Source organism: Nomascus leucogenys, chromosome 11 (assembly GCF_006542625.1).
Source record: "Nomascus leucogenys isolate Asia chromosome 11, Asia_NLE_v1, whole genome shotgun sequence".
NCBI classification, from domain to species: domain Eukaryota; kingdom Metazoa; phylum Chordata; class Mammalia; order Primates; family Hylobatidae; genus Nomascus; species Nomascus leucogenys.
This window is the reverse complement of record NC_044391.1, coordinates 9,940,385-9,948,248: the sequence shown is the minus strand read 5'-3', so window position 1 is coordinate 9,948,248 and position 7,864 is coordinate 9,940,385. Positions and strand designations below refer to the sequence as shown.

General features: G+C 43.3%; 1 pseudogene; it reads left to right on the top strand.

Annotated features, from left to right (window-relative positions):
* Nucleotides 1-1,722: 1,722 nt before the first annotated feature.
* Nucleotides 1,723-2,357, top strand: LOC115837354 (annotated as a pseudogene).
* Nucleotides 2,358-7,864: the final 5,507 nt, after the last annotated feature.

Genomic DNA, 7,864 nt, shown 5'->3' with positions numbered 1-7,864 from the left:
TGAAAGGACCAGAACTTGCATTTACAACACCTTCCTCCAGATGCAAATTATTCTCTTTCAACTTTAAATAAGTTACTAGTTACAGTATCACATCTGGAGAGAAATTAATTGTGTACCCATTTTATATATTTTCAGCAATGAGATTCTCAAACTGTTTAGAGGAAGTTTTTATATTTTTAAATAAATAATTCTTAATACATTTTGGGGAAAATAAATTATTGCAATCTGCATGTCCTGAGCAAAGTTTTCTGGAAGAATCGATGGATTCTGAGAAAACCCTTGAGACCAGTCAAGCTGAAAAACCTTGTGCTATGGCTAGTTAGGAACTTAGGAATCTTGACTCATTTGAGGCCAATATGCGATGCTGACACTGTTCCAAATAGGGGGGAAGAAATAATTTGAAATAGAAAGAAGAGACTTAGAATGAACAAATGCACATGACTCAGTGAGAGCAAATGGCAATGTGTTAAAATGTTCTACCCCAACCACGTGAATGCAGCCTAAAAGTTCAGCCCAACATCCACCTTGACTTTTAGAATAGCATGAACAAAGTGACATCCCCAGGTATCCTCAGGAACTGCTTGTGACCCAGAACATTCCCTTCTGGGCCAGATGATGTTCACTGCCCCTCTTCCCGGGCCCCCAGTTGTCACTGGGGAGTCCACAGAACCTTTTTTTCTGTGACCTTCTCTAAAGTCAAACCAATACCAACCATATGTTCCCAGAATCCTGAGACTCATTTACTGCTTGATAACACATTTTCAGTTATTATTTCTACTCCTTCTAGCACCGCCTTAGTTATGTGTGAGTCTGCCCTGACTTTAAAGATGCCATCTGACAATGATGTAAACAAACAAACAAACAGCTTGGTGACTCTAACAACTTTTTGTCCACTTGGGTGGGTGATGACAGGGGCACCTCTGAGAAGGTGGGTCCTCTCTGGAGTCTCTGGAAGTATCTCTAGGAACTATCATTTAAATTTAAATTTAGAAATACATTACATGAATAGTCTAAGTACTTCTTCCGCCTTCAACAAATTAATAACAATATTAATAATAAGCAGCAGTCATTGCACATTGCACAGGTGTCTTTTTCATAGCTAACATATTGTTAACTCAGTTTATCCTATTACTGCCTGAGGTAGGAGCCATTACAATTTAGTCTGCAGACCAGGAGGCGAGGTGTAAGAGAGGTTAACTAACAACATGTTGTCCTTGGCCCTTTTTTTTTTCCCTCCAGTGATCTAAATATCCAGCCTGGGTTTTTCTCTCTTGTGCTACAGAAGCAAAGTGATCATCCCTTCTTTGATGCCCCCAGACCCTGAGACTCATTATAACAAACCCCAACACAAACACATTCAGGAAAAAACCTCATTCTCTTCCACCCCACACTCATTCATTTCTTCTCAACTAAGTGAATGGGACATAACCCACTTAGTTTCACAAGCTTGGAAACTGGGCCATATCCGAAGCACTGCCCTGCCTTGTCCCCCATCCCCATGCAGTCACATATCTTCTGAGTGTCCTTCTTTCCTAGAGAACTGCTTGAATTCAGCCTCGCCATCATTTCATCATTTCCTGCTCAGATCACAACGGCAGTCTCCTACTAGCCTCCCTGCCTCTGCCTCAGTTATCTGGAATGAAAATTTGTTTAGATCACCCCCTGCTTAAGATGATTGATGAGGAGCAACCCTATTGACAGAGGCCAAAGAAGCATCTCAGGATGTCCCGTTTCCCCTCCCCACCTCTCAAATGGTTGACTTCCTGGACCTCCTATACTCTATTGTCCCAGTCCTACAGTGTCCCAGATACTAAACAAGAACACCATGGAGGAGACAGGCGAGAAGAAGCAGGACATGCAGAAGAATCTACTCTCCCTGAGACAGTGGAGAAGGCAAAGCTAAAGGCCAAATATCCCAGCCTAGGACAAAGGCCTGGGGGCCTAGCTTCCTTATGAAGGGACTCCAAAAAGGGAAAAAGTACTTTGACTCAGGAGACTACAACATGGCCAAAGCCAAACAGGAGAATAAGCAGCTGCCAAGTGCACAACCAGACAAGAACCTGATGACTGGTGACTACATCCCCACCACACAGGATCTGCCCCAGAAAATCCTCACTCATCACCAGCGAGCCAGCGGGTGGCCAAGTTGAATCATCCTGCCCGGGGCTCTGCCAGATCCTGAGATGCTGATCCTCTGGGTCTGAAATCGCCGTTGCAAAATTGTAACTGAGACAATGAAAGAGATCTGACTTAACCAACTCCATCTTGCCTCTAACCTCCAAGCTGTCTCTGTTTATTACTGGGTGTAGGCTGAACCAACTTTGGGAAGAACATAGTTTATAGTTTATAGTTTAAAACAAAGATGATAGCAGCCCTTTCCCAAAACAAACCTCCTTCTTGCCTAGGGACTGGAATGCCTTTGTAGGACTAACAGATTAGCCACAAGATTAGAAATTATGGTTTAGGAGTCATGTGGCCTGAGGCTACAAGATTCTGACCCTCCCTAAACCTCTTCTAAGATCAGTGCTTGAGATAGTTTGCTGGATGGATCAGCTGGCACCACTCAGATTGATAAGCTGGCTCATTTGATCTTGTGGCTCACCCTGGAACTGACTGACTCAGTGCAAGAGGACAGCTTCAGTTCCCTATGGTTTCATCTCTGGCCAACCAATCAGCACTCTTGACTCACTGGCCTTCCTCCACCCGCCAAATCATCCTTAAAATCGCTGATCCTGGAATGCTTGGGGAAAACTGATTTGAGTAATAAAACTCCTGTCTCCACACAGCTGGCTCTGAAAATTTTACTCTTTCTCTGGTGCAAGTCCCCTGTCTTGATAAATCAGCTCTGTCTAGGCAGCGGGTGAGGTGAACCCATTGGGCAGTTACAGGTCCTGTGCTGGCTTCTGCCCCTTCCATCTTTTGCAGCCAGGGGTCAGGAGGTGGCTTGGGCATGGGTTAGAGAGGCAGAAGCCCCTGCCCATCGGTGTCCCAGCACATGGAGCCCCCTGGGCTAAGCACCAAGACCTTGAACATGTTTTGTTTTACCTTTTTTTCCAAATAACTGTTGGGAGAAATCTCAATGAAATCTTGGGGGTAGGGTTGGGAGGATGGGATGAGAGATTTGGAGGAATATGAATCAGAGCTTGGAGTTGACAAAAACATTCCTGATGGTCCTCCTTCTTAACCACGAGGCTGGTATGGAATAAATATGAGAGGCGGAAGTGGAGTCGACTAGAGATGAGATCTAGTTCAGCTTTGCAGATAACCGCCTTGTTTCCATGTGGCTGGAGACCTGGTGTGGGATTAAAGAAACTCAATCTGCATAGACAGATGCAAACAGCTCCTCTGGTTCTGCAGTTAGCTGAGAACACAATGTTAATTGTTCATTTAAAAAAACATACTGTCCTTGAAATAGATTTTCTGTTGGGAGAAGGGCAGTGAGTTGTGGGGAAAGGAACCATGAGTGTCGGGAGCCCCAAGGGCCCAAAGGACTTTTTCAGTACTTGAAATAAACCCCACCAAAAAAAAAAAAAAAAAAAAAAAAAGACTAATGATGGCCTTCTAGAGACATCAGAGAACTAATCTGAATCTCTTAACACATCAAAAAACACCCATCTCGATCTGTGCTCACCCTACCTGCCCTGTTTCACTCATCCTCCCTTCTATACCCACATGTTCCGTAAGTGTTGCTTGTTTTCCATGCCTGCATCAATTGTTCTTTGTTCCTTAAACCCTGTCTCCACCCTTCAATATTCAGTCAGCTATCATTATTTCCAGAAAGCCTTCCCTGAACTTCCTCTCCACCCCCACCTTCCCTACCTAACACAACCAGCACAGAAGACCATCTTCGCACTACACAGCCTGAAGCTATTCTGTTTCCTAATAAGAGACCAAAAGCCATGTCTCCTATTTCTGCAGCCCCAGGGCTTATCACAGTGACTGGCAGATAGTTGATATGCCTATACCTACTATTTATGAAATGAATGAATGATGAAAAAGATAGAATTCTCTGGCCATGAATATATGGGATGTGTATACTTTGCCTTTTCCCCCAATCTGAAAACTTATGTTCACTTGTCTTTATAAACACATTCATACTTATCAGTTCAACTGAATCTCTACTTTTGTTTTGAAACATAGGGTAACCATTTTCTTTCCAGCTATTAGCCATTGTTGGATCAGTTTTCAATCTAAGTTTTGTGATGGGATCTAGTTCATCAACTTTATTGGCCTGACACAATTTTTAAAAATTACTATAAATCCTCCTTGGCTATCCTGGAAAAACTTTAAATGTGCTCCCCAAGCCCCAAATCAAATTTTTTCCCCATCCTTCCTGATCTAAACATGAATGATCTAATCACATCTGTTGTGTCCCTGTGCTGTCGAATCACATTTGAATTATGCACACTAGGCCGACTGACTCTCAGCATATATTAGTAGGAAACAATAGATAAACACAGTAGAAAAACTACAGGGAAAAAGAGCACAAAGCCTGATAACTTGAAAAAAAACAAAACAAAAACAGTACAGCAGGGATTATTCTGCAAAACAGGAACAGGATCTTGAGATGTGGTAAATGGAACATTAGTCTCGAACCCAGAAACATCCCTAGAGAAGTCACTGTTCTACCATAGCTAAGGAGATGGATACTAACACATTGTGTTTGAGATGTGAAGTGCCCAGCCTGAACAGAAGGAAAAGCATTAGCAGTCAGGGAGAAGGGAGTTAGGAAATTGAATCCCATATGGGTACACCACTCTAGTAGCCATGTGTAACATGAGAAGCTCCATAAACCTGAATCACTGCAAATGACTGAAGCAAAGAATTTCAGGATTTTCAGTGACAAAGCCCAGAATACCATATGGGCCTATCAACACTAGTTAGAACTGGAAGAGGAGGTTTACTAGCACGAGGGATGGTAGAGAAGATTGTATAGAGGCAAGAGAGGAAATCCAATTTGAGATGGAATTAAAGTTCGAACCAGGCAATTCAGGGTGAAGAACAATCCAAGCCAGCGTCTAGAGGTATGGAAGGGCAGACAGAGCAGTCATGTCCTGGGGGGTTTACCAGAGTAACAGGCCTGCTGCGGTGAAAAACAGAGTTCTTAGGTTAACACGAAAGAGCTACCAGGTGAAGGTCCAAGAGTAGGTTTCAGCCCAAATGTAAAGGAACTCTTCTCTGAACTTCTTTGATATGACCGTACGTTATAAAGAATGGGGAACTGGCTGGGCACAGTGGCTCACACCTATAATCCTAGCACTTTGGGAGGCCAAGGCGGGTGGATCACTTGAGGTCAGGAGTTCAAGACCAGCCTGGCCAACATGGCAAAACCCTGTCTGTACTAAAAATACAAAAATTAGCTGGGCATCGTGGCACACACCTGTAATCCCAGCTACTAGGGAGGCTGAGGCAGGAGAATTGCTTGAACCCAGGAGACGGAGGGTGCAGTGGGCTGAGATCACACCACTGCACTCCAGGCCCAGGTGACAGAGTGAGACTCTGTCTCAAAAAAAAAAAAAAAAAAAAAAAAGAATGGGGAACTGATGGAGTGAGAGACAAACTCCACCCACAAGGGGTGTATACCTAGGAGGCTGCCCTCACTTTTACTCATAACCAATACCAGCTTTCCACTTTGGCCTACGATCTGCCTGGAGCCAACAACTTATTTATTCTATTTAGTAACCAAATTTGTTTTCAGTCACTCCTGGTTTAAAACAGTCTCTCTTGGGAGTTTCACTCGAATTAATATATTATTATACTTCTACACTGCAGCTTAAAATGTGCATCTCAGGGCTCCCTCATGCTTCTCACAGGTACCTCCCTGCCTTCTTCCCTGGGTCCCATTTCTAATTTTGCACCTGTCATCTGGCAGTGGCAGGGAGGGATAAATGTCTGTTTTTGTGTGTGAGGGCTTCAAAGTGGAATTGGGAAAGAGCAGGACACTCCTTAGTCCGACGCAGGCCCTTGGACTGTGGTGGGTGTGGTAGTGTGTGGGCTGTGGTCACTTCTTGGCGGGCCTCTTGTGCTCATACTTTCACTGGTCTGGGTTCTTGTGCTGCCAGTATCCAGTGCCAGCTCAATCACAGATGATCTCTGGATGCTATCTAGAAATCTCCATGGGCACATCCCCACGGGAGTCCCTCCCTCAGCTCTGATGAAGGTGTCCTCCCTCTCACCCTGAGGCATCAAGAGGACAACATACCTTTTGTGACCACCACTCCAGATTTTTCCTGAAAAACTAGAAATTCCCACCTTACCAACTTGACCCTGTGAAAACCTGGAAATAGTTTTTCATCTCTGAAAATTCCTCTTTCACATCTAGGTTAACAGTGTGCAGAAGTTTCTCTCTCTCTTCACATGGAGAGGGGGTGAATTCACTCAGGTTGGGGATGCGATCTTGCACTCCTTCTTCAAAAGCTGTTCCATCCTAGTCAGCATTTCAATATTCCGATGACACGAGCATGCCTGTGTTTTGAGTAGAACTTGGTGCAGATTGGGTGCTGTTGTCTCCTCAGAACCCTGAGGCCTTCACCTTGGCTACCCTTTCAGGATAGAGGAAGGTCAGTAGCAAATGAGGAATTCAGGAAAGGCAGGTTTACAGGCCATTCCCCATACCCTGCACACACCACAAATGGGATCAGAAAGCATCTCAGCAAGGCAGAGACAAAGTTACCTCAGAGGAACAGGGAATGTGCTAAAAACAGAAGTATGTACAATTTTATTTTTAAAGCAAGAAGTAAGAATTATCTGGCAGGAATATTTTCTTTTCTCTTGAATACCGGCATGAATATATTAGTTTGGCAGAGATCTTAGAAACTTAATAAAAAAGTTAACACCCATTATTCTGTATGTTATCAAAACCAAGAGTATCTGAGTCCTGGTTCTTTAAGATACATCAGTCTCCTTGAGCTTTGCAATTCTTTATGTCTACTGTCTTTAATTGGATTTCCAGTCCCCTGACAATCCATTTTGTATACAATACTTTTTTATTGTAACGGGGTGTGTGGTATATTGGGCAATAGGTAGTGATTCCAATTTAAGTTAAAATTTAGACGTATGTGGTATTGCCAATGCAAATGGCTCACCTGACTTGACAATCAGAAGAAGAGATACCTTGAACACGTGGCTTGGAGCACACCTTCACAGGTGATGCCATTCTGGGGATCTGGCATGCTTCCCTTTACTCCAATTATAAAATGAAGTGCAATTCCAGGATTTTCCAAATGTGGAAAAAAATACAGGTTTTAGGAGCTAGGAAACACAGCAAGCAATGGGAGTAACCAGGGGAACTGGTTATGGGAGGAAATGATCAAGGAAGGTGTAATACTTATTTTCACTTGTAGGAATAACAAATGGATAATAGAATACATAACAGACAAGAAGAGAATCATCTCACTCTACCATTTGTTGAGTGTTTCCTATTTGTTTGGCATGATGTTAGGTGCTTTACATTCATTTTCTTTTCTTCCAACAGAATATGGAAGTAATTAAGGTAATTTAGGTGACTTTTCAAGATCACACAGCAGGAATGAGCTGACTTACACTGGTTTTCCTGTGGACAACTGAAAAGCAGGAAGTTACACCTGTGAGTCTGGGTTATTGCTATAATCCCACTTTAGAAAGAAAGTTTACCCCTTCTTCCCATCTCTCATTCACACCACCTGCTCCCATAGGTCTAAGATGCAGTCAAAAATAGTAAGTCTGTTGAGCCATGAAAGCAGCAGGTCAGCAATCCATGCCATTTGGATTATCAGTTGCTATGCCTCTGTCTTCAGCCAACTTATCAATTTTAAGATAACATGGTCAGACTTTCCACCCTCCTACATTGTTTTCAACAGGGTCACTAAGAGGCAAGTTCCACTGT